Source organism: Suricata suricatta, chromosome 3, assembly GCF_006229205.1.
Source record: "Suricata suricatta isolate VVHF042 chromosome 3, meerkat_22Aug2017_6uvM2_HiC, whole genome shotgun sequence".
In the NCBI taxonomy this organism is placed as follows: Eukaryota; Metazoa; Chordata; class Mammalia; order Carnivora; family Herpestidae; genus Suricata; species Suricata suricatta.
The window spans coordinates 113,790,769-113,817,554 of record NC_043702.1 but is presented as its reverse complement, the minus strand read 5'-3'; the positions used below and the strand labels follow the sequence as shown (position 1 = coordinate 113,817,554).

The following is a 26,786-nucleotide window of genomic DNA, read 5'->3' as shown; positions in this document are numbered from 1 at the left end:
CGTCTACGTTGAGATCTGATGTTGTGCGTCACACCTTCATTCATTCTCTAAGCGGGACCTTCTGGAGAGCTTGCTGCGGCCTCTCCGTCAGCACCTGCTTCCTCACCTTGTGCTTTGACAGAGGCGACTTCTCTCCTTAAACCTCGTGACCCAGCCTCTGCCAGCTTCAGACTTTCCTTCTGCGGCCTCTCTGAGCCTTTCCACACTACCAGGGAGCCAGGGCCTTGCTCCGGGTCAGGCTCTCACTCACGGGAAGGTCGTGGCTGTTGGATCCTGTGTCCAGACCACGGACTCTTCCTCCCCATCACCTGTCAGGCTGTTTTGCTTTCTTATCATTCGTGTGTTCACTGGGGCAGCAGTTGTGATTTCCTTCAGGAACGTTGCCTTTGCATCCACAGCATGGCCGACTGCTTGGTGGAAGAGGCCTGGCTTTCAACCTCTCAGCTTCCACATGCCTTCCTCGCTCAGCTCAGTCACATCTGGCTTTTGATTTAAGGTGAGAGATGTGTGACCCTTCCCTTCACTTGAACAGAGAGGCCACTGCAAGGTTATTAACTGACTGACTTCTGATAGTAACATGTCTCAGGGAGCAGGTAGGCCCGAGGAAAGAGGAGAAATGAGGAACGGCTGAAGGGTGGAATGGTCAGAACACACACATTTATTGATTATGTTTGCCTGTCTTCTGTGGCTGTGGTTTGTGGAGCCCCTAAAACAGAATACTTACGTCACAGATTACCGATCACAGATCACTTAACAAATATCACAATGATGGGAAAGTTTGAAATATTGTGAAGATTACCAAAATGTGACACAGGGCACAATGGTGTTGGAAAATTGGTGCCAATAGACCTGCTCAATAGTATGTTGTCACAAACCTTCAGTTTGTAAAAAAGAGAAAAAAGTCAGTTTCTTGCAAGTGCAATTAAGTGAGGAGCAACAGGACAAGGTGTGCCTATCTGTATGTACTTGGACTTTGTTCTGCTAATAAACCGTTACACTTCAAAATATATAATCCTATTGAAAATGCAGGTTTCCAGGGGCACCTGGGGGGCTCAGTCGGTTAAGAGTCTGACTCTTGGTTTTGGCTCAGATCCCTGTCTCACTGTTTATGAGATTGAGCCCTGCTTCATTCCCTGCACTGACAATGCAGAGTCTGCATGGGATTCTCTGTCTCCCTCTCTCTCTGTCTCTCCCCCCAACCTCAAAATAAATAAGGTTAAAAAAAAAAAGAGGCAAGCTTCTAATTTTAGTGCAGTACTATCCTTTCCTTTGGTCACATGTGGGGACAAGTTGACCTCTCCAGTCCTCGCCTGGCCTCATGATTCTGGGAGAAGGTTACATGCTCTTTCCATGATAAACATTCTGTGTTTTCCTAGAAGACTCATAGATAAACTAGGATAAACACAGCTTTCTTTGGGGAAAACACGACTTTCCCTTAACTCTCTTCAGCCTGATATTTTGGGATCTTCAGTACAGACTGTCTAAATAGATGACACAAATTTTATATTCATAAAGGATATACCATACTTAATATCTGGTGGCTTCTAACCAGCTTCATTTAGGAACACTTCCCTTAGCCCTCCAAACTGTGGACATGGGTCCAACTGTCTTTAATCCAAGAAATATTTCATGCTGGGCATTGAAAGATGGAGAAATTAACTTTCCCCATCTCCTATTCTCTTTCCTATTTGGATTTTCTCCATCATAAGTACTCATTCCATGAATCAACAAAGATAATATTGTTAACTTATTGCCAAAAATGCACTCATTTCTCTACAAGAACTAATCTTTAAGCAAACCAAAATAATAGGAAGTGAAGAAACCAGAGAGGGAGGCTGAGTAAATTGTGTGTAGGCTCTCCTTTTTTCAAAAAAAATTTTTTTAATGTTTATTTATTTTTGAGAGACAGAGCATGAACGAGGGAGGGACAGAGAGAGAGGGAGACACAGAATCCGAAGCAGGCTCCAGCTCTGAGCTGTCAGCACAGAGACTCTCCTTTTGACATTATTGAGCTTCGATTCATGTTGATCTGGCTGTTTAATTAGTGGACATCTCTATCCAGGGTCAAATGCTAGGTACAACTCCTTTTTGTGATTTATGCTGGGAAGTTAAAGTCCATCCTTACTCCTCTGGGTAGAGAAGCTTCATCCTTAGTGTGAAGTCTGGTCACAAACTGGTGAAGAAGAAGAGAGAGGAGGAGTAAAGATTCACTTTTATTCATTTTATACATTTTTACTACAACCAAATTGTTGCTCCAAATAGAAAATGTGATTCTACATTGTTTTTCATCAGAAATCTAGAAAAACAGAGAGAGGCATCTTATAATACTCACAAATACCATTTGTAATGTTATTTTAAAAATTACTATTGTTATTTCAAGCTCTTTTTCTGAGTGGGGGTAAAGCCAAGAGAGCTTCACAGCCCACTTTATGATGTACCCCTTTATTCTAGTTGTTCTTCTGGGAGCCACAACAGTAGTTTTAAGGTATTTTTCAGTGTTTCCTTCCTTTAAAAATTTTTTTATTTAAATAGTTTATTACCAAGTAGGTTTCCATATAACACCCAGTGCTTTTCCCTGCAAGTGCCCCTCTCTATGACTATCACCCCCCTTCCCCTTTCCCCCCTCCCTCCTCAGCCCTCAGTTTGTTCTAGCATTCAAAAGTCTCTCTGGATTTGCCTCCCTCCCTCTCCCCAACTCTTTCCCCCCACTTTCCCCTTCCCATGGTCCCCTGTTAGGTTTCTCCTGTTAAACCTATGAGTGACAACATATGGTATCTGTCCTTCTCCGGCCTGACTTACTTCGTTTAGCATGACTCCCTCCAGATCCATCCATTTTGCTACAAATGGCCATATTTCATTCTTTCTCACTGCCATGTAGTATTCCACTGTGTGTGTGTGTGTGTGTGTGTGTGTGTATATATATACATACATATATATATATCACATCTTCTTGATCCATGTATCAGTTGATGGACATTTAGGCTCTTTCCATGATTTGGCCACTGTTGAAAGTGCCACTGTGAACATTGGGGTACACGTGCCCCTATGCATCAGTACTCCTGTATCCCTGGGGTAGATCCCCAGTAGTGCTATTGCTGGGTCATAGGGGAGTTCTATTGTTAATTTTTGTATCCTTCCTTTTTTAAATAATAAGAAGACCAAGACCTGATCAGAAAGGTCAGGACTTGTCAGAAGACTCCTGTATCTTCAGTCCCAGAAGCAGATAGTTGAACTTGGACTCTACTATTTCTCCCACTCTATTATATATACAAACCAGTATTATTTTCTGCTTTTCTCCTCTTTCATATGCATGTTCATATATACACACATATACACAATACAGAATAATCAGCGTTCTAGTGAAACATATGTGTTTGTAAATATTTCCACGACTTCAAATAGCGTGGAAACTCCTTGCTCAGATGAGGATGCATGAAAGTCAGGATGGTAGACACTTCCCAGAAGTGGAAAGACACTTAAGTGAAGTTTGATTAAGTCCTCTAGCGGTTCTAGCCCCAGAAGCTACCAGATGAATGGCATAAACTTTCTGTCTATTGTTATTTCCCGCATGACCAGGATCCGTCAGGCATTAGCACTGGGCTCCTACAGCACTAGGACGGGTGCTGCCTTAAATGCTGAGCGTGTAATACGCCATCGAAGCCCACGGTTACATCTCCTGGAGACCCGTTGTGGGTTTTGCTCCTGTTTCTATAGTTAACATTTACTGAGTATTGACTGTGTAGGGTCAGGCCATTCACAGCATTCCTGTTTTCCTCCTTCAGCTAAGGAGGGGACACCAAGACTAAATGACTTGCCCAAGGTCACACTGCCAGCACGTGGCTTGGCTGGTACCTGAACTTGGGTCTCTCTGACTCCAGAATCTCTAAACGCTTCATCCCTGGATTTACTGTGTCTCCTGGAAAAGCTGCTGTGGGGCCACAGGACTTGCCCGCACTCTGCAAGCTAAACAGACTCAGTCCTGTGGTTTAATTTCTTAACCGGCATGCCGAGGGCAAAGGAGAGGCTCTTATTTTCAAAACAAATGACTTTGGCATTTACAAAGGAAAGAAACGTAGGAAATTGCTAGTGCCTAGCGTTGTGAGCAGATACTGCTGCTCTGTGCCCCTGGCTTGCGGCTTTTCCCGAAGCCTCCCCTAGGGTCGCTGGAGAAAGGATGGGAAAACTTCAGAGGCACAGCCCCTCCCTCCCAAAGCACCTGTGTTGCCTGAGCTTCTGGTGTTTACTTTTCAGCGTTTGGAAAATAGTGCTGGCGCTCCTCCAGCCCTTCTAGGCCGCAGGACCTCTCAGGACTTGCAAGCACAGAGATGTGCCACCTCGTCCCCAGGAACTCAGGCTCAGCCAGTCCTCAGCTCAGGTGTGCCGGCTTTCACCGAGGCCAGCCTCCCTTCTTGTTTGTGTAGACGTGTGGAAGGTAGAAGGAGTTCTTGGTCTCCCTGTGGCCTAGTGGTAACAGATGTTTTCCCAAGACAGGCTCCGAGGGAGGGCATGTGGGTCAGGGCCTGATTTCTGCTGTGACTGTAAGGTCGGCTGGACAAGCTCCCAAGGCAGCGTGTGGCTCTGCATTGCCATGGAGGTTTAGAAGCCCTGAGTGCTTCGGCCTTCCTCTCTTGCCCTGTTTACAGACAAGGAAAGGCTGAGAGAAGTGAAGGGACTTCATTCCTGTCTAACATTTATGATGTCATTCATTCCCCCTCCAGACAGCCTGCATCTTAGAGCACCAGCCACTCAGTGAGCTGGGACCCTGACACGTGTATCTATTTTTTCCCTCCCCTCCCCTCCCCTCCCCTTCTTTCTTCTTCCTCCTCCTCTTCTTTTTCCTCTTCCTCTTCCTTTTTTCTTCTTCCTCTTCCCCCTCCCCCCTCCTTTTCTCCTCCTCCTCTTCCTCTTTCTTTCTTTCTTTCTTTCTTTCTTTCTTTCTTTCTTTCTTTCTTTCTTTCTTTGTATAAAATCAATCCATTGTGCATAGGGAATAGCTTGTTAACTGACTGACTACTGTTGTTTTTCAAAATTTCAGTTTGCACCCTCTGCATTCAGTTTCTCCCTTCTGAGTACAGATTGCCCTAGAGTGTATCTCTTATCTTACCTTTCTGCCTTTTCTTCTGTTCATTCAGTTCTCCCTGCATTCAGTTTCTCCCTTCTGAGTACAGATTGCCCTAGAGTGTATCTCTTATCTTACCTTTCTGCCTTTTCTTCTGTTCATTTTGCTTTAAAAGTTTTATTGCGGTAAAAACACTTGCCATGAGATCTTTTCGTAGACTTTCAAGTGTACAATGCAGTATTATTCTCAGAGTTTATATTTCTTGATTAGTAAGTCCTCCTAGCCCCTGCCATTCACCATTCCATCCTTTGGTTTTATGTGCTTGACTATTTCCAATACCTCGTGTAAGCAGAATTATACAGTATTTGTCCTTCTGTGACTGTCTTATCTCACTTAGCACAATGTCCTCAGGGCTCATCCACATTGCCCATATTGTGGATTTCCTTTTTTTTTAAGGCTGAGTAATATTCCTTTGTATGTAGGTACACATTCATTTACTCCATTGATCCTTCAGTGGAAATGTAAGCTGTTTCCACATTGTGTCTACTGTCAGTAATGCCTCAGTGACTGTGAGAATGTTAGTATCTCTTCAAGATCTGATTTCATTCATTTTGGATAAATACCTACAAAGTAGAATCTTCTATTCTTTTCTTACCTTCCTTTCCTTCTCTGACTTTTCCATCTGTCCCCCTAGAGGAAACCCAAAGTGCTAGAGTTGTGAATCTGTTGTTTTAAGAAGCTTCTTATTTCCTAGAGCATTTACTTTTTTGTTTAGTTATTTATTGCTACCAGTTCTGTGTTTAATCCCCTTTTGAGAAACTTGATGAGGCCTTGGGCAGTTATCTTGGTTTTTTTCATCATTGTTTGGTTATTAAAATTAGTCCAGTCCAGTACAAACCTCCAGTTTAATATCTAATTCAAACCTCTTTTTCTCCATCACAAATTAGACTTAAATCTCCAGTCTTTTCCATACTTCATGTTCCCTTTCATTACCTGTGCGGCAGTAGGTGCGTAGGAAGGGACGGTTCAGGAAAAGTGGTGTTTTTCTTCATGAAGAGGGTGCTTCTTCTCTAACGTGCTAACAGGTGTCCAAGTGCTGACACTAACAACGTGCACATGTGGGGGTTTGGGGGGCCCTGTTCCCCCTGTTGTGAAGGTGCTAGATGTGGGCATTTCTGGCCCCAGTCCCAGTGGGACACCTCTGGGACTAGGCTGTATGTAGCACGGTGGCTTAAGAGGAGCTGCTTCTGCAGTGTCCACTCCTCCTGTGGGACGCGTGTGGATCCGTGGCCGAACAGTTGGTGGCTTGTGGGATGTGCCACTGCCTCCTTATCAGCTCTCTCATTCTCTTAGTCCCTGCTCAGGCAGGCAGGGCGGAGACCAGAAAACAGGCTGCCCAAGTCGCTCTTACCTGGGAACCGATGCCATACTCCCTTCTGGCGAGCGCCCCAGATCCTTGCCTTCCGGAAAGGCAAAACACCCTGTCCCGTCACCCATGGATTCACTCTTCACCTTTAACACAAACCTTCCACAAGGCCAAGGACAGACACGCCCTTCAAATTGTTGCTTTCTGCAGACCAGGAAAGGCGGTGTGGCCGGGAGCCTCCGTAGCCCCCTTGTGCTTAGTGAGCCTGGGGCAGGAGGTCAGGTGCCAACCATCGGCAGCTTCCCTAGCAGGCTCCACGGGCTGTGGGGGGTGGGGTAGCACACTGGCCTCAGTTCTGGACCAGGAGCGAAAGCTCCCTCGTGCCTCAGTACCTAACAGTGACAGTAGGAGGGACGGCGGAAGGGGACAGGTCTTGAGGAAACAGTCATCCGTCTCTTCTCCTGGCCACACATCACACCGCTTCTTTTCTTGAGCTCTGGCTGTTTCTGCTCTTGAATTTCATGATGTTAATTGCTTTTAGGTTCTAGAGGTTGCAGACTTCTTTATTTTGTTCACTGTCAGGTCATCGGCAGTCCTGCCACTATGTGTTCATTGTGCTTATGATGTTAAGTACGATTAATTTAGTAGAGGGTCTGCATGGAAGGCTCCTTCACAGACGGCTCACTTCTGGGTTGTATGTGCTCCGTTTGGGTTCTCAGTGGGCGGAGAAGACAGGTGTCTTGTTACATGAGACAGGTCAGCATTCGGTACCTGCGGCCGATTTACGTGTTCGTTGATTCACACACCAGGAAGGCTGAAGCTGAATTTGTGTTAGTTTTTTTATATGTATATATATATTTTTTTACGTATTTATTTTTTAATATAGTTTATTGGCAAGTTGGTTTCCATATAACACCCTGTGCTCATCCCTACAAGTGGCCTCCTTCATGCCCATCACCCCGTTTTTCCTCTCCCTGGCCCCCATCAACCCTCAGTTTGTTCTCAGTGTTTAAGAGTCTTATGGTTTGCCTCCCAATATTTATGTTTAAGAGAGAGTGAGCATGAGCAGGGGAGGGGCAGAGAGAGGGAGATACAGAATCCCAAGCAGACTCCAGGCTCTGAGCTATTAGCACAGAGCCCAATGCAGGGCTTGAACTCAAGAACCGTGAGACCATGACCTGAGTTAAGGTCAGAGGCTTAACAGACTGAGCCATCCAAGTACCCCAAGATACATTTTTAAGGTATCTTGGAAACAGACCTCATTGACTTAACCAGCTGTTCTTTGGCATTGACTAAACATTAACAAGCTCCCTAATAGCAGAAGCTAGCTAAGGTTCCCTGGTGCCCATGTCTTGTATCATAAGAAGTCCTCTTAGAGAAAGTGAGAATTATGCATGGGTGGCTATCACAACCCAGTTTTCTCATACATTTTCTTTTTTTTTTTTTTAATGTTTTTTATTATTTTTGAGAGACGGAGAGAGAGTGCGCAAGCAGGGGAGGGTCAGAGAGAGAGGGAGATACAGAATCTGAAGACAGCCTCCAGGCTCTGAGCTGTCAACACAGAGCCCGACACAGGGCTTGAACCCACGAACTGTGAGATCATGACCTGAGCCAAAGCTGGACGCTTAACCGACTGAGCCACCCAGGCGCCCCCATACATTTTCTCAACATGTATGGAAAGGCAGATGTGCCAGAAGGACTTTTCATATCATCACCTAGAACTTCCATGTGGGAGATGGGGACACAGGCTTTGGCTGCCTTTTGGTAGGATGCGTGGGTCTGCCTGTCATCTTTATACCTAGCACCCACCCTGTCCGACCAGCTTCTCCAACAGCCTGCTCGCTCGCTCTCTGTCTCTCTCTCTCTGCCTCTGTGTCTTCCCTTCTTCTAAGAACTTGGCTTCCTGCCTCCCTTTTCTTTCCCACTTGGCAGTTGTCATAGGATTCTGTTTGTGAAAAGATTCTATAATAAGATATTTATGTTTTACTTATACAATACCTCTTTAAAGGTGCCTCTTTTTACATCCTTACCCGTAGCCACATTGGCCAGCTGCAGAAAACTTGACCTGGGGCCCAGGCCTGTGAGATGAGGAGTGGAGCCCATCAAGGCGGATTGGCCTAGTGTTTGTTCTCACGCCCTCCAGCTTCAGCTTCATGACCGAGCCTCATGGAGACAGGTTACTGTCCCTATCTGGGATAAGCAAACAAATATAGAGGGAAGTGGTCCAAGGTCAGAAATACAGTTCTCAGGATTTAAATTCAGTTCCAAGTATAGTCTTCTCTTCCACTGCTTATGATTACTTCCTAGCTATAAGCATTTGCTTTACTACTGTGCAAAAAATGTACACTTCTACCAAGTCTCAGGACCATGGGAATATCTTTGACCTGCCGTTTCAGCCTGATTCAGAAATGGTAGAGAGATAAGAAGAGCCCACATTTGGGAAGCCTTTCTCTTCTTTCCTTTTTTCATTCTTAATGTGACTCTCCTCCCTTTATATGTTTTCATTGTGATCCCATTTTTTTTTTTCTGGCAACATCTGTCATCACATGGGTCTTTCCAGGGAACAGTGTTTACTTGCTTCCCATTTAATGGGCTGGCCTCACCCCAACTCAACACTGTAGTCCTCCCTGTTCTCATCCCAAACCCCACATCACTCCTTGTGTGCACACATGTTCTTGGGCTCCCAAGGATAGAGTCTCCTGCAGGAGGAGGCTGGATGAAAGCCTGGAAAGGTTATTTTGTTTAAATTCTTTCCTTGAAGTTCCTTTGGCAAAGAAGCCAGGCTGGAAATCATACCAGAACAGTTGTGTTTCATAGTTACAGTGTAATCAGGAGACTGTAATTCATGGCCATTAAATTGCTTCCTTTGAAGTATAAGAAAAACCAGAACAACTTTTATGGCCCTTTAACCCACAGGATTATAGTACACATGAATTAAAGTCAAGTGTGTTATGAACTCTCCCAGGTCCTGTGGCTGGCAGAATTTCATCTTCACCCTAGGGCTCATTAATTGGTTGACTTTCAACTACGTGGGGTGGAGAGTACCAGAATCTTGGAAGGCTTTTTCTTCTCTCTCATCTTGTGGTTTTGAGAAACAGTCTGACTATGATACTTTGACTAAACTTAAGAATTGTCCTTTTTCTACTAGCTCCTTCAGGAAAGGGCAGCAGAAAAAGAAGGAATATGTACCCAGTGCTTCTTTCAGGTCAGGATTGTGCCGGCCATTTTGTGTATCTGTTTTCACGGAATCCTCACCACAGTCCTGTGAAGTCATTCTTAGCATTCCCATTGTACAGATGGGAATGAGGCAGGCAACAAGTTCAAGGTCACTCAGTAGGTGGTAGCGCCTGAATTCCAGCCGAGATGTGAGCCAAAGCGTGCACTTTGTGCCACCCTATGTTGCTTCCCAGAGGTCATACCTGAAGCCACAGAAAAATCAGGAGTACTGACAGAGCCCCATGTCCTGGGCTCTGATACTCCTGGTGTAATCAGTTGTACGATAAATCACTGAGATTTACACTGTCAGAACTTCTTACGGGAATTTAATGGGAAAACTGGAGGAAGCAGCAAAATTGTATACCAGTACTTACGACTGTATGTGAAATCTTCCTGTCACATATAACACGCGCATATTTCATGACCTTCATCTTTCTAATTTTAAGAGATGCTGAAAATCAATCATTAGAAAAATAGGGAATGTAGTTTTATATTGCTAGAACAAGTATATATCTTAAAGGGCAGTGGTTTTTTTCATTAAAAATTTCGTTGATAGCTGAGCTCATGGGGAAAAAAAAGGTGGGGAATGGTTCTTTCGGAATGTGGAATGTAAAGTTATGCCCACCTGTTCTGAGAAGAGGCAATCCACAGGACATAAAGATGCCACGCATCCCTTGGTAATAGGTCTTGTCTCCTGCATGTATTGCCTGGGCTGTTTCCAGTATGGACGGACTTCTAGACAATCCTGGTTAGGTCACACCAAGTCCCACCACACCACTAGATGGCGCTGTGGTAGCATGGATCTGCCTGAGGCCCCCAGATGGGCTTGAGAAGCAGGGAAGAACCTTGTGTTCTGTTGAGATAGCCCCAAAGCCTAATGAAGTATGAATTCGAGCCCAAAGGACAATGTCCCTTTTTCATATTTCTGGTTCTGGTTCCATTTCTTTCTGTGTGCTGGTACACCCTCACCTCCTCTTTCCGTGTCCCCGTTACCACCTTCCCCTGTAGGTCTTCCTAAGACCTGCCCACCAATCCTCTTTACCTGTAGCTGTCCCTCACTCTCCCTTACCCTTCATACAAGTTTGCTGTTTGACGGGTGGGTGCACAACACACTTCCATTGCACAGTGATAAACGGAGACATTTCTCTGCGAGCCATGCACGGGACCAACTCTGGGGGCTACTTTGCAAGGGGACAATGGTCTTGTCCTTCAGACTGGAATCTTGCCTCACATCTGGCATGGTCTCCTTGGGGGCTCACCTTGCTGCTTTCCCCACAAATCACGGGTTTGGTTTTAGCAAATTCAATCAGAAGAAGGATCGAGACTGTGGCATGGAAAGAGAGGGTGTGGCAGGGACCAGACACCTTGATATTCTTGGTCATTATCCAGAACCAGAGCTGAAAGGGAACTGCCAGAGCCTTGGTCTAAATCCCTTATTTTGAAGTGGGGACAGAAAGATCCAGAGGATCCCAGGTCCACTCTTGGCTGCCAGCTCAGAGAAGATGAGTCTTGGTAGGCAAAGAAAGGAACCATTTGTGAAGGTTACTTGTGGTAGGGCCTGTGATTCGGAAGATCACTCAGATGTGACCTATGTTTGACTGCCATTTGTAGTTCAAAAGAGGATCATGAAAATCATTTAAAATATTTCCATGTTCCCCATGAAGTGTTTATCATTGCTGATGGGTGTACTATTGTTCCTGTCTTCAAACCACAGCTTTGCAAAACCGGGGATCACATGATGGGAACAGGCATGTGTCTTCGATTTTGGCAAGGATATCTAAAGTAAAAATTCCCTGTCTTTAAATCATGATGAATTCCTCATATCCTTTGGTTTCTAGAAGGAGGCTAGACACGGTCTCTTCATAGCACCCAGGGCAAAAAGAAACTTTCAAAACATCTGCAGTCTATAAGGTTGAAGATGGGTTGGCAAGAAGAGACAGTGCTTGTGGGAATCAAACTTGTAGGTGGGCAGGCATGTTTGGACTGGCCTGCGTATTTCTCTTTGGTGTAATTCATCTCCTATTGAACTATAACTTCCTCACCAGTCAGAAGCAACACTTTCCAAGGCGTCATTCACACTAACAAATTACAGTGAAATTCAGGTGAACAGGTTGGAAGGCAGTGTTCAAAACTGACCTGCAGTGATCCTAAACCGTGGGTCTGTCTGGTGGCCGCAGGAGTATCGTTGGTGTTAACCTTGCCTTGCACCCGTGTCAGAGGTGGAGGCCAATGGCCACATCTCACAGGGCACGAGTAAATGATGTATGTATGTTGTCTGTTGGTGGCTTTTTCCCCTTGTCACATAGGACTTTAAAAATTAAGTAAAATTTTACTTTGATGAAATAGATCAGTCTGAGTTTCCTAGACATTCATCTATACAGAAGATATTTGAAAGAAACATGATTTTTTGGATGGAAAACAGAGCATCCTTGCATAAATCAAGGATGAACTTAACAAATACTCACTGATACAATGTTATATCAAAGCATATTCTCTGCCTTCCAGAATCCTGCAGTTTACTAGACAAAATGCACTCCATGAATAACCAATGATTTGAGTTCTCTTTTATCTTGATTGGTGAACACTCTGGAGGTGACACTCCTTAATGACTGTTTTGGCCGGGTTGCCAGACTAAAGGACCGTAATTTAAGTGTGTGTCTGGTGGTGGCCCAGGGCCGGGGGCTGGGGGGCGGTGATTGGGAGACAAGGATGAGTCCTTTAGACCCAGGCCTGCATCCCAAGTAGTTTCCTGCCCTTTCCAGTGTGGGGGCCTGGTTGATCCTCTAGAGAGAAGTGGAAGCTGCGAGCCGCTGTAGACCACAACCCCCTCCCCGACCTCTGCCTTCACATCCCATTTCCTTTTCCTCTTCCATGTCCTTTTTTCCCTTTCTCCCTTCTCCCCTCTCCTCTCCTCTTCCCACCTCTTCTGGGAAGAAGAAAAAAAGGAACTGACACTTACCTGGGCTGCTCCATATGTCATCACCTGGCTGGCTCCAGGGTAGGAAACAGGGAGGGGCAGAGACAACAGCCAGCTGTTTGTGTGTCTGTCCTCAGTCTGGCAGGCACAGTGCTTTCATTGCAAAAACAAGCACCAAGGTTTATACGTCTGATCATTATCAAGAATCTGCATTCTGAGGAATTAAGCAAGAGAAAACGTCTTCAGTGGACTATTATTCAGTGCAAACGGGGGTCAAGGACAGTCACAGCTTATCTTATTTGACTTTCACAACAACCTTGTGAGGTTGATATAATGCTGCCCATGTTACAGCAGAGGAACTAGGATTTGAAACCCTGAGTGAACCAGCCAGCCGTTGGCCGTGCCCAGCGGACAGACTGTAAATGCTTGCCAAGTGAATAAGCAGATGATGTAAGTGACGGAGCCAGGAATTAAAACCAGATTTTGTCACCTCAAGTCCAGCCCCTTTCCTGCTCCATTCTTCATCTTCCTGAAGGGACTTGCTGAGCCCAGAAGATCCGCGGTGTCCTGTGCTGTTTATTCAACAGTTAATGTTTGATTTTGAAAAGAGAGGAACACGTAGGTCTCATTAACCCGTATCTGTCTCCTTAACTTGAGTTAGCCGGCAATTATTTATATATCCCTGTCGTTTCTGTTTTTGTCTTTATTTTGTTTTGTTTTATTCACTTTCATATCTTCTGTACTGACAAGAGGAGCCTTGTTAGAATGTAGACTCTGGGTCTAGACTTTTTAGGTTTAAATCCAGGCTCTGACACTTCCTAGTTGTGTGACCTTAGGGAAGTTACTTAACCTCTAGGGGTCTCAGAATCATTAACTTGGAAGTGGGGTAATACCCCCCGCCCCCCCGGCCCCTGGTCAAAGGCTGATGGTGAGGATTACCGGCGTTAATCTGGTTGTAGCCTGTATAGGAATTCCCGGTCCAGAACAGATACTATATAATGTAGCTAAGTTAGCATTGTGAGTATTCTCACTGTCCTGTGTCTTATCTACCTTTGGAAGTAAACTTTATGACAGAGTGTGTCATTATGACTCTTTTTAAAACTGTTCTTTTTAATATAGTTTATTACCAAGTTGGTTTCCATATAACACCCAGTGCTCTTCCCACAAGTGCCCTCCTCCATGACCATCACCCCCTTCCCCCCTCCCTCTTGAGTGAGCTCTTTGTATATATTGTTGTTTTTAAATTTCCATACTGTTTTCTCTTGGGTTTTAGTTTCCTGTTTGTTTGTTTGTTTGTTTTTATTGTGGTAGAATATACAGAACATAAAAATCACCATGTTAGGGGCACCTGAGTGGCTCAGTCGGATAAACCTCTGACTTTGGCTCAGGTCAGATCTCACGTTCGTGGGTTTGAGCCCTGCGTCGGGCTCTGTGCTGACAGCTAGCTCAGAGCCTGGAGCCTGCTTCCAGTTCTGTGTCTCCTTCCCTCTCTGCCCCTCCCCCTCTCATGCTCTGTCTTTCTCTGTATCAAAAATAAATAAAACATTTTAAAAAATGTAAAAAAATTTACCATGTTAGCCATTTTTAAATGTACAGTTCATTACATGTACCGTGTTGCATAACCATCACCACTGGTTTTTTTAAAAAATTTTTTAATGTTTTATTTATTTTTGATACACAGAGAGACAGAGCATGAGAGGGCAAGGGTCAGAGAGAGGAGACACAGAACCGGAAGCAGGCTCCAGGCTCTGAGCTAGCTGTCAGCACAGAGCCTGACGCGGGGCTCGAACCCACGAACGTGAGATCTGACCTGAGCCGAAGTCAGAGGCTTAACCGACTGAGCCACCCAGGCGCCTCACCATCGCCACTGTTTATTTCCCAAACTTTCTTATCACTCCAAACAGAAACTGTGCTCCGTTAAGCAGTAATCCCCCCACCCCCTGCTCATCTCTCATCTACTTTCTGTCTCTCTAATTGGAGGATTCTGTTGATCCTTTTGTGTCTGGCTTCTGTCACTCAGCGTAATGTCTCCAAGCGTCATCCATGGTATAGCAGGTGTCAGAACTGCACCTCTTTTTGTGACTGAATAATAGCCCATTGTACGTGGGCAGCGCATTTTATCCGTTCATCTGTCCCTGGACATTTGGGTTGTTTCCACCTTTTGGCTGTTGTGAAGGTTGCTGCCATGAATATTGGCGTACAAGTATCTGTTTGAGTTTCTGCTTTGAATTCCCAGGGGTGTATACCTAGCAGTGGGATCGCTGGATCGTACGGTAGTTCTGTGTTTAGTTCCCTGGGGACCCAACAGACCATCTTCCACGGCAGCCCTGCCCTTTCACGTTCCCCTGGCAGTGCAGAAGGACTCCAGTCACTCCACATCTCCACCAACATTTGTTACTTCCATCCTGTGTGAGGTCACACAGTCTCTTACTAGAATCATAGCTATTAAATAAAACAGTAATGAAAATGAAGATGTCAAGCTGTATTTCAGACATGAGTCCCTAGGTCACTGACTTGGAACTATTTATTGAGCAAGAAGCATGTCTTTATAAGAGCATCAGGTTTCAGCATCCTGGGAGTTCAGAAAACGGAGCTTCATTACACTTTGTGTGCAGGGTTAATGATCTCCGTGTCCTCCAAAAAGGCGGTTGAGAGATGTGAGGGAGGTCACCCCAGTGGGGCTGTCAGCGGGAAGGTGCTCCCTGGTCTCCATTTCTCTGCGGCTGGAAGGCCGGCAGCCAGGCCCGACGTGGGGGGGCCACTACCTGTGACAGCGCACTTTGGAATTCACTGGCTGGCAGGTGCGGGCAGCCCTGGCCCAGGCTCAGCGTTAGGTTTTCCCTGGAGGGATGCCATGCCAAGGATTTCCTTGTCTACAGACTACGTTATTGTCAAGCTGCTCGCTCCGATCGGAGAGAGGTTTGTCGGGATGTTGCCAGAAAAGGGCCTACGCACGACCTGCCGTCTGAGCCCCCGCCAAAGAAAGCTGTTATCTCTTCACAGCAGTTCAGGGCGTCGTGAAGATGCACCAGATAGCGGCTGGGCCTGCCCCAGTCTGCAGCCTTGCCTTTGTACTTCCTCCTCTGCCCTCGCACCCTCCCAGCACCCTCGCTGCCTGGTGCTGCTGGGTGCTCGGAGCCTCTGGAGGAGGGGGCTGCGGGGCCACACCATTTGCGCTGCCCAGTGACCTGGCAGGGGTCCCTTACCACACAGTGCGCCCGTACCAGCCCATGCCTCAGTTTTTCTCAGGGACAGGAACCCCCACCGGTGCTGATTCAAGGCTGAGATGAAATGAGATCACATGAGATGAAAGAGCATTGCTAATCAAAACACTAGTTGTTAACATCTATCAAAAGCTTCTTGAGGAGAGAGGGAGCTGGCTGGGTCTTACAGCACAAAGCGTGTGCAGCGGAGAAGCTTGAGCAATTCCAGCCATAGGAAGATGTTCACACCTGAGTTCACAGTGAGGTCAGTGCTCTAGCGATCCCTCATCCCCACACCCCATGACATTCCCAGGATCGCCAGTGATTAACACTTTGGGGCCTCAGTTGCCCTGAGATGTCTTGGAACAGACCAGTCTTTCTCTTCCTGTTCCTTTTGCTTCTCCTTTGAAAACGGGCTGCCCATACTGGGCATTTTTAAATAAATCCCCTTGGTGTCTCGTGTAGGGCCAGTATATTATTTCTTTGTTTAGAGCCCATGCCCTGAACCTAGTTCACAGGGCCCGAGAGCACCAGAGCCGACTGCGACGGACCCCCAGAAGATCCCTCCATGCACACACACACCCCAAACTGACTCTGTGGCATTCTGCCCCAGCTGATGTAATCGTCATCGTGCTGGTTCATAAGTCAGAACTTTCTGGACTGTAGGTCATGTTAGCGCTTCAGAATGTGGGGCCGACTCCTTCATTGAAAGTACAGAAACAACTTGCTAAGGAAGGAGGAATTGAGGACGTTCAAGCCTACGGCTGATAAACAGCCCTTTCCTCCCCATTCTGCCTACCTTCTGCAGGCTTTGAGCGGTTTGTGTCTGGAGCGCCATCTCCAGGTGGATGGGGCCTCTGGGAATCCAGCCGGCCCTTGCTCTGCATACTGTTCTAGATTTGGCTGCGTTCCTGAATCGGGACCTGGCCACATCTGTGGCAGCTCCCTCTATTTTATGTTTCCTACTTGGAGGTAGAGGTCTTGTACCTTCCGACTATCAACACTATCAGATATCTGAATTCCTACCGTGTCTGGAACTAGATGGACAGATGCCCAGCCCTCCTGTGTATCTGCATCATCCTCAGCTGGTTAGCTCACAGCGTTTAAAGTCACACCCATACCATGAACTCTGTTCTATGCACACACATTAACTTCGCACAGAGAAAAGGTCCATTCGTCCCAACACAGCATGCCCCTGATCCTAGCCAGCTAGCTGGCTGGTGTATGTTGTTAATGGCTGGGGTCTGGGGAGGTGGAGAGCCACTCTGGGCCATTTGTCACCAGTCAGCCAACAGGGCTTCACTGACATTCTTTCTGTGTCTAGTGCATGGAGAAATCATTTCAGAACGTGCCTGCCAGAGCCCTTTTCATTAGAGCACCTCAGTGTGTTTGTGTGGGTTTAGTCAGAGAAGATAGCTCACATGTATATATATTTTTAAAGTAAAATGAGAAAATTAATTAGACAGTCAATGCATTGAGCATTGTTAACAGCCAGAGAGTTATTAGGTGTTGGAAGATTAGATGTGGTAATGGGTATAAATCTCAGTCCCAAGACTGTAATGTGTAAGAAAGCACATTTGAAATCTTTTCTCTGAAGCTGTCTCTTTCCACTGGGTTTGTGGAAAACCTCATCTCCCTCTCTAGTTTCTGGGGTCCTGCCCAGAACCAAGCCAGCAGGGGCCTGGGGCTCTCAGCCTCTGTAGGCCGGTGGCCCTCTGATGCGCCCTTGTTGCGCATAGGCCGTGGGAGTCCGTGGTGATGCACGCCCTTCTGTTCACCCACTTCGTCCTCGTGGGGAGCTTGTGCTCTAAGGCGGCAGGGCTCCAGAGAATCAGGGCCCAGGCCCTACTCATCTAGCCCTTCAGCTCCCTCCCCTGCCTCCCCTAAAGCACTGAGAAGTGCCCCCTCAGGAACCAAAGAAAGAAGGGACACCAAGAGAATACAGAGTAACGTCTCAGAACTGCCCAGCCCCACAGTACTTATTTGTATGGTCTGTAAAGATTTATCACCGTGTTAGTGTAAATTATCTGTTGGAGCCTCAGAGCTGCCACGAGTTACTGTTCCTTCCGTGTTTTACTGTTCCCTCCATCGTGCAGGTACACAAGCAGGCTTAGGCTCGAAACTTGTCAGGCAAGTGGCAGTCGTGCGGACAGTGCACGAATTGGTGGACCTTGTCCTCCACACCACGGCAGTGGTCTCTGGGCCTCCCGGGTGGCCCCCAGGTCCGGAGCCCCTCCGGTAGGCAGCATCGAGAATCATGGCAGTTTGCTTAGTAAGTGGGCATCAGGAGTGTCCAGGTAAAGGAGGTCTTTTATTTCTTTATTTGTAGTGTTAAAGAATGTTTCTTGAAAGTTAGCTTTTACCTGAGTCCTTTTAACAGTATCTTTTTATTTTATCTTTATTTCGGCACCTCTTACTGTATGTCAGTCCATGCCAACCAGTTTGTGATCGTGCCTGTGGAGGAGGGGAAATGATTGGTGAATTAACTACACGTGTTCTCGACTAAGGGCACAATGCCATCTTTTTTATGATGGGTCCTTCCTGTTTCTGAAATGAGGCCAGAAATGCATCAGAGCAGTACAAGTCCTGCCCCAAACAGGAGCAGAGGTGGCCACGGTGGTGAGGGGGCTGCTGAGGTCCGGGCCTGTGAGCTCCTGCCTCCAAGATGCACCTGGAGAAGGTGCCTGTTCCAGAGGACAGAATGGGAAAGAACGGTGATCCAAAGGGCCGATCCTGAGCGGGAGTGACCCTCCCACCTCCCCTCTCACCATCCAGCACATCCAGAACAGCAGGTTAATAAGAAGCCCAGGTGCCGCCAAGTGCCGGGGCGCCTGAGTGGCTCATCAGTTACATGTCTGACTCTTGGTTTCAGCTCAGGTCATGATCTTATATTTCTCGAGTTCAGGCCCTGCATTGAGCTCTATGCTGACAGTGCAGAGACTGCTTAGGATTCTCGCTCCCCCACCCCTGCCCTTCTTGTGCGTGCACCTCTGCCCCAGCGTCCCGGCTCCCTGTAAGCTGAGTCTGCTGCCTTCAATACTTGGGCCAGTCTCTGCCTCGTGAACCTCACAGGAGGCATCAGGAGAAGGGTGTAAAGAATGGTAATCACAGAGTGGCCCCTGAAGGGTGGGCTATGAAGCACTTAATAGCATGAGCAGATTTTCCCTGGGTGTAGGATCGAGTACAATTTCTACTTTAAAATTGCCACTTATGTGACTTAGAGATAGAAGCGTGAAGGAAACCATTCTAACATTTTATGTTTTTGAAGTGAGGGAGCAGCCGGAAGAAGCTGAGAGAAAGATGTTGCACCAACCAGAACTGGCAGATCCTTTTGGATCTCTTTCTACGTTGTAGATGGAAACTATTTCCTCAGCCGCAAAAGTGAGGAGATGTGTGGATTTTTCATTTTGAGTGAGCCTCTGGATGCAGGATCAGATAGCTGAGTTTAATGTTGGTTGGTTTTACTGTGGTGAAATACACCTAACAGATTTTACCACTTTAACAGTTTTGAAGCAGACAGTCCACCCCATTAAGCACAGTGACTGTATTGTTCAGCCATCACCAGCAGCCGAGTCCAGAACTGTTTCATCCCCAGACCGAAACCCTGTGCCCATTAGATTGAACTCCCTGTTCCCCCAGCCGTGGCCTCTCTGTTCTACTTCGTGTCTTTACGAATGTGACTACTCTTGATCCCTCATATAATTAGAATTATACCATTTTTGAGCCAAAATTTTCAATGTGGGTTTGCCTGTAAAATTTCAGGACTACTAATGCTCTTATGAACAGTTAATTTACTTGCATTGTTTCCGTACTCTGGTAGAGGCCCAGGGGAGCACAGTGGCTTAGGACAGGGATTCAGGTGCTAAACCACCTAGATCCAGACTGCCTGCTCTGAGTGATGCAGCTTTGGGCAAATGGATGAACCTCTCTGTGTTTCAGTTTCCTCAGTTGTCACATGGGGGTGTAGTGATTACTGTACCCACATTGAAGGGGTGTAGTGCGGAGGAAATGAGTTGGCAAGGACGTGATGCTTCAAATGGGGCCTGGCACACCAGAGACACTCAGTAACGCTGAGTAGCAGGAGCAGCAGTGCAGTCACCAATGTTATTAAGAGTTGTAGCAGCAAAGGCCTTGGTAGATCATGCAGACCAGGGAGTCATACAGACCAGAGAGTCACAGACCTCATGAGCATCATTCTAGAGCTATGTTTATTCTACTCGGCTTCTCTTGTTGAGCCATTTGGAAGAATGGGGTGGTATAGCTGGCCTCCATGATGGCCTCTTCCAATGATTCCCGCCTCCAGATCCTCACGTTCATGGATATCTTCTCCCACCTTGGACCAGAGTTGGTCTGTGTGCCCAGTAGAATATGGCAGAAGTGATGGTATGCCATTTCTGAAATTAGATTGTAATGGACATTGGCCTCTGCTTTGCCTTCTTGTAACAGCCCTATGGAGAAACCCATGTGGGGGGTCACTAAGGCCTTGGGCTCACAGCCAGTGAGAAGCCCAGGTGTGCTGACAGCCCCACGAGTGAGCTTGGGGATGCCCTCTCCAGCCTTGCTCCCTCCTTGAATTGGCTGTGGTCCCTGCTGACGGCTGGACTGCAGCCTTGTGAAGGACTCTGAGCCAGTGACAGCAAGTGACAAGTGCACACGGCTCAGCTCTTAGTCTGTTCAGCTGACTATGGTGCCACAGCTTGTGAGCTGTAATTCTGCTCCTGTTTTCCCTCTCAGCCTGGATGAACTAAGATGTGAAGAATTCATTCCTGTGCTGGCCTTTGCTCATATAGATTGTAAGCATCCTGAAGGTAGAACATTCTCGGCACTCTGCATGGTGTCCGGCACTTGGGAGGGGCTCGTGATTATGTAGTGAAGTAATGAATAAATGCACTTTACACACAAGGAAAAGAAGGCCTTTAGTCAAAGAAAGGCACCTATCCATTTGTGTCTGTTTTGTGAATATGAGAGAGATGTTTAATATTCATATTTGAGTAGTTATCTGGGCTTTCCTTCTCTTTGAATCCTTGATAAATTTAAGTAGTATTTTGTTTTTCCTAACTTGACCTCAGCCTATGGCCATGATTTATTATCATGTTTCATATTGGATAAGCCTAACCATTTCTTGTAAAACGGTCCCACTCAATTTGGAAAGTGGCTGCTATGGACACCAAAGAGCCAGCAGTCAGTCACCTGCATAGGAAAGTGGGTATATTAGTATATTAGTGGGTGTGTTAGTTTACTTGTTACTATCATAAATTACCAGAAACTCTGTGGCTTTAAAAACCACACTTTTATTATCTTAGAGTTCTGTAGGTCAGAAGTTCACTACAAATCCCACTGGGTTATAAAAATCAAGGGATTGTCTTGTCTGCATTTCTTTTTGGAAACTCTAGGGGAAGAATCTGCTTCCAGCTTCTAAAGGCCCCTCTCATCCCATTCTTCCAGGCCAGGACAATCCAAGTTAGTGAGGAATTGGAGTTGCAGGAAATCTCCTGGATACTGAGAATGCGACTGAGTGCTGGAACGTGAGAACAAGTCCACTCCAGTTCATGTTGAATATTTCTGTCCTTCGAGAGAAGGTTTCTCTTGAAACCATGCCAGATCCAAAAATTTCATTTACGGTCCAGATTTAGGAGCAGGGAATTAGGACTAGGGAAGTGTTCCTCTGCCTTCCCACTGTTCTCATTTAAGAAAAAAAAAACACGTGGAATACAATAAATGTAGAAGAAATAGTTGCCAGCATAGGTAATACAGGATGATGTTAGAATTTAGACTTGTGAGATATATAAGTGATGATATCCATACATCTTTTCAGAGCTCGCTGAAGATACCTTAAGGCTGGGTGTCTGAAGGACCTGGTTTTCTACCTTGATTGTACACGTAAAGCTCTGAGTAGGTTTAATAAGGTTGGAAAAGACTATAAACCACCTTCATCACTACAAACCCTATCACACCTGAATTGAACTTTGAGAGAGGAAAAAAAACCTCCACTTGTAATTGGTGATCAACCATGCACGATGGAGACTGTGTTTCTCTTTGATTCCCTCAGCAGACAAGACCAGAGGGTAAGGAATCTATGGCAGTATTATTTTTACCCCGTTGATCCAACTAACCAGTCATCTGGTATTATTCAATCGGTGAAAGTTGACTGCATGCCTACTGCATGTCCAGCCCCACAGTAGGCATCGGACATGCACAATAAGCTAGATTCATGCTATTTGCTACACAGGGTGTTCACAGCCTACCTTTAAGGGGAGGTAAGCCTGAGAAAATTCACAGCGAAATGAGGGATAAAAGAGGAACAGTAAAGACTTGTGAGAGTGCAGGGCAAGACTGAATAACTGCTTCCTCTTAAAAGGTCTTGCAGCAACGGTGGCATTGAAGTTAGGCCCTGAAAGAAGAGGAGGATTTTTAGGAGGAGAAAGAGTGCAGGGCATTCCAAGCTGAAGAAATTCAACACCGTCAGTGTTGTGAATCTTCTGACAGGCACTGATAGAAGTAGTCTAAGAAGTCACAGGACCCAAGTTAGACATGTCTCACCTGCGATTCTGCGTATCCTAGAATGTTTTAGTCTCTGTAATAGAAAAATCCATTCAGACCAGTATCAGACTGCAAAATAAAGGGGATTTATTGGTGCACAGATCTCAAAAAACATAGAATGAGATCATGCTTCAGATACAGTTTGATAAAGGTGTCTGGTAGCAAAGGGTTGCTGAGTGTCAAGCATCATGTTGATGTACTGCATGATCTGGAAGAGAAACCATTCTCTTCTCCCTCCACCTCTCAGCAAAAGACTTCAGGTCCATTCTGATTGACCCAATTTAGGGCACACACCCAGACTTTCTTCCAAATCAGTCTCTGTGGCCGGAGGAGTACCCTCTGCCGGATAGGTTAGGCCCTGGTTATTGCCTGTCCCTGGGCATGGGAGCTAGGCGTTGGCTGAGGAGGTCAGGCCCATAAGGGCCCATGGCTAAATTGGGCCTTGAAGCAGATTCCCTCACACAACAGGCCACTTCTGGGGAGGGGACACTCCCCGAGGCCTGCTGCGGAGGCCTGGCCGGGTGCTTGATTTCCGAGTGGGCAGGGGTCACTTGCTTCTGACAGTGATGGAGTGCTTGCTGAGGGTCTGTCTCACACCAGCTACAGCACTCGGAGTTTTACCTAATTGTGCCCAGTTCTTAATGACCATGTTTCGAGAGAAGCAATCTGTCATTTCCAGTTGAGGAAAATGGAGACTCCAAGAGAAAATGGCATGACCAGGGTTGCCTGCCCAGGAAATGGCCACACCAGGAGTGAGATCAGCAGCCTCGATTTCCAGGGATTGAGCTCTTGTCCAATACAGCTGGGACCATGTTTGGGAAGTTCTGATTGTAGGGACTGAGGTGTGTGCGTGCGTGTGTGTGTGTGTGTGTGTGTGTGTGTGTGTCTGTGTGTGTGTAATTTGGTCTGGTTTGTCTATATAATAAGGTACAGCCCAATATGCCTTCTCATGTTTCCTCTGCATTTACCCCAGCTCTGGGGTCTGGAGGCATCATTCTCAGACCCAGCAGAGCATTGGGAGAGACCGTTATAAAAATACTGCTTCCCAGCCTCCCTGCCAGTTCAGCTGAATCAGAATCTGAGGATGGGACCTTGGAGACTGTTTTCTTCACAAAGCTCCCGAGGTGGTTCTCTAGCGCACGTGGGTTTGGGAACCCCTCCTTTCAAATATAACCAATCTCCTCTCTCTTAAGAGCTGGGGGCTTCACAGTCCGAAGAGTTCACCTGCTCTGTCCATGGTTTATGTGTTCTGTATCTTGGGCGAGTTTCTTAATAGCTCCAAGCCTTAGTCTCCTCCTTTGTAAAGGGGGAATAATAATGCAGCCTGTAGAAGATAAGTCATTGTGAGGAATAAGTTAAAAGTGGAGCATCTCAGCACGATGTTGGCGCTCAGAAAGTGTTCAGTGGGTGTCACTTGTTATTAATAATCGTTAAAACTTCCTTGGTTCCTTCCATCCTTTTTAATAGTGTGTTTTCTACGTCTGTGTCTTTTAAACCTGTGTGATCTCCTCCGCATTTTGAAAGGGTGGTGTGCCGGGAGGTTGTACCTTAGCACAAAACTCCAGACGTGCGACCACACCAGCGAACAGTAGGACTGTGACTTCGTGTGGCCCGAACGCATCTCCACATGTAGATATTCTCTGGGTATTAAATCTTGGAATTTCCCATCTCTGTTTAAGGTCTTCTCTTTTGGGAAATTTATCAGTGATGATTACAGGAACATCTGGATTCTTCCAGATTCTTTGGACATTCTTCAACTTGGGTTCAGGCCTGAGCTGTGTGTGGAGGCATGGATGTCAGAGTTGGTTTCATCATAAAAGTAGATTGTTTCCAAGAGTGCTATGATCTGTTTCATCTAGTTCAGATCTGTCAGCATTTTCCCATCCAGCTACAAGTGATGAGTAATGCGAAATGAGGCGTTCTCTCTAGCCTGCCACACATGTGCGGTAACATTGACGTAAAATGCAAGTCCGCTCATTTAGTTCCATTTAGCTTTGTTTCTCGATCCCCAAATACGTTTATTTGCTGTGTCCGTCTGAACTGGTTTTCTCTAAAATATCTGTGAGGCCAGACGGACTGACTTAAGCTCAATAAAGGCAGGAGACAGCCTGTTGTGTGGCACTTAGCATGTCCCCTTGTGAGGATGCTTCCCCACCAGCTCTGCGGTTGGGTGTGGGCGGGGTGTCTTCACACCTGAGGGACTGGGAGTGAAGACATGAAGTTTTCTTCTTCCCTAATGGTGTCTGTGCAGGACGGGCTGTTAGGAGCAGGAAAACCTTTACTGAAGTCCCTGAAAATGCCCAAATGCTCCCTGTTTTGGTTAGTTAATTGAGGCATTTACTACTGCTCTTAAGATTTCATATAATTTTGGAGCATCTGAGTCGCTCAGTTGGTTGAGCGTCTGAGTTCAGCTCAGGTCATGATCTCACAGTGTGTTAGTTTGAGCCCTGCATCAGGTTCTGTGGTGATGGCTCAGAGCCTGGAACCTGCTTCAGGTTCTGTGTCTTCCTCTCTCTCTCTCTGCCCCTTCCCCATTCTGTCTCTCTTTCTCTCTCAAAAAAAATTTTTTTTCATGTAATTTTGTTTATGGTATTGTAATAAAAGCAGGGGGCTCCCTCAGGGGCTGTGTAAGAGTCTGAAAACTTGGCTCAGCTGCAGGAACACAGTGCAGCTTTATGTACCCCACATGTATGTCGAGGTGTCTGTCTTTGATTAAAACGTCAGGAAACAAAACTCAGGTACTTACAGAGAATGGAAAATTCCCAAATACCAGCTTCCCTCGGCTCCCCTCATTCTTCTAATGACTGGAGGCGAGAAGCTGTTGTAATCAGAAAACTTCTTCAAAAACAATTTTAACAGATTCCTAAATATCCCCAAATCTAATATCTGTGTCTCCAATTCCTGGAGGTGGTGCCGTGAACCAGGGATTTAACACGTTCTAATTGTAGTGAAATACACCTATGGCATTGGCTGTCTGAAATTTAGTATTTCAGGTAACCCCAAAACGTGTGTATTCCCTTGTTCAGAGTCACACATCATTTAAAAATTACGTTTAGCAGAGCTCAGATTCTGAGCCAGGTATTCTCTGCATTAGAGACTCAAAGACATGTTTACCTATGAGACCCTTACAGTCTAGTGCAGTCTCTATGGGCTTGAGGGCAGATGATTGCTTTTTTTTAAGTTGGCTTCACGCCCAGCATGGGGTTTGAACTCATGACCCTGAGATCAAGACCTGAGCTGAGATCAAGAGTCAGACACTTAACCGAGTAGGCTGCCCAGGTGGCCCCAGATGATTGCTTTAATGGATGCAGGTCCCAGGTAGCATGGAGCCAGGAAAGGGACCTGATCCAGGAGGACCGCAAATGTTTGGGAAAGAAGAGAGTACGGGTGCAGGGGTTTTATAGATAGCCTTCCAGCCAGAGGGAGTGGGAGACACAGAAGGTTTTAGATGTGAGAAAACGTGACATGTCTGAAAACGTAATTACACTGTTTGGTACTGCTAGAGCTTAAAATAGGAGGAGGGGTGACTAGAACTGAGGTTAGAGAGACCGAAAGTGCAGATACCGAGGGCTCTGAGTGCCATGCAGAAGTGGTGGAAACTTTAATTCAGTGGTAATGGCAGCCCCTGAGTGAATGTGCGTGGAGGATTATAAGGTATGACTGAAAGGCCACTGTCTCTGCAACATGGAGATTAGGCAGGTGCGCTCCAAGTCAGGGGTCCTGGATGGCAGACATCACACCCATCCAGATGAGATGATGGTGACCTGAGTTGGGGCAGAGGTCATGGAGATGGGAAGAAGGGACAGACATAAGATACACTTAGGAGGTGGATTAGACAGACTTGGGGTACAGTTGGGCCTGAGACATAAGGACAGGCTTGTCCTTAAGTCCTTAAGGACATGCTTTGCATAACTAATTGGGGAACCCATTGTGATAGGCAGAAAATAAAGGAGGGAGAACGGGAATGAGGCAGAAGATAATGGGTTTGCTTTTAGGCATCGATGTCTTTGAGGTGCCTATTGGACAGACAGAATTGTTTCGGATACAGAAGATTAGGAGAGAGGTCTAGATTCGAGGTCATCAGGATTTAGATGAGAGCTGAGATCCAGGCACAGATGAACATTCTCTGGCAAAACATGTACAGGGAAAAGAAGAGAGCCAGGGACAGAACCTGAAGGATTGTCAATCTTAAGGAGATGGTGAAAGCAGACGTTTCTAAAAAGGAGGCCAAAAAGGGACAGGGAGAGAGGAGATAGGAGATCCAGGCTACAGAGCTGCCACAACACCCAGAGAAGGAGGGAGTGCCATTTGGGTAGGTGAGCAATGCCAGATACAGCAGAGAGCATGCGCCAGATCAGGACTTCAGTATCCATCGGCCTCTGCTGGTGTGTGCAGTGGCCTTGGGACAGCAGACGTCAGCCTGCAGAGTAGTGCAGAGAAAGTGGGAAGGGAAGACAGTGGTGTATGGAGAACATTTTTTTCAAT

The 26,786-nt window shown here is 46.3% G+C and overlaps 1 protein-coding gene and 1 long non-coding RNA gene across 3 annotated transcripts in view; one reads left to right on the top strand and one right to left on the bottom strand.

Annotated features, from left to right (window-relative positions):
• SMYD3 (SET and MYND domain containing 3) overlaps window positions 1-26,786 on the top strand; it is a 694,896-nt gene that overhangs the window by 469,761 nt on the left and 198,349 nt on the right. The gene's annotated exons all lie outside the window — the stretch shown is intronic.
• LOC115287993 lies at window positions 1,918-12,617 on the bottom strand. The gene is made up of 3 exons (XR_003906773.1): window positions 12,601-12,617; window positions 8,456-8,615; window positions 1,918-2,173 (listed from the first exon to the last, which is right to left on the bottom strand). It is a non-coding gene; the product is annotated as an uncharacterized LOC115287993 (long non-coding RNA).